Genomic DNA, 266 nt, shown 5'->3' on the forward strand with positions numbered 1-266 from the left:
TTGCCTTTCACTATATTCTGACTCAGTGTGGTCTCGTGTCCTTTTTTCTTCAGGTATGTTGGCATAAAAGTCTGCAGATGGTGACCGAACCTTTCTCTTAAATAAGTTAGCGGACATAGGCTGCAATAAAGGTTTTACGGCCACTGCTGACGGAGCTTCAAAAAACACGTCTATTCCGCCATCTTGTACTCGCCCCAGTCTCTGCTTTATCAATTTTAGGCGTTCTCGGCCTAGCCAACTATCAGAACTGTCTGTGATTCGCTGGC

Source organism: Orbicella faveolata, unplaced genomic scaffold (assembly GCF_042242905.1).
Source record: "Orbicella faveolata isolate gen_17 unplaced genomic scaffold, um_ofav_v1 contig_35, whole genome shotgun sequence".
NCBI lineage: Eukaryota > Metazoa > Cnidaria > Anthozoa > Scleractinia > Merulinidae > Orbicella > Orbicella faveolata.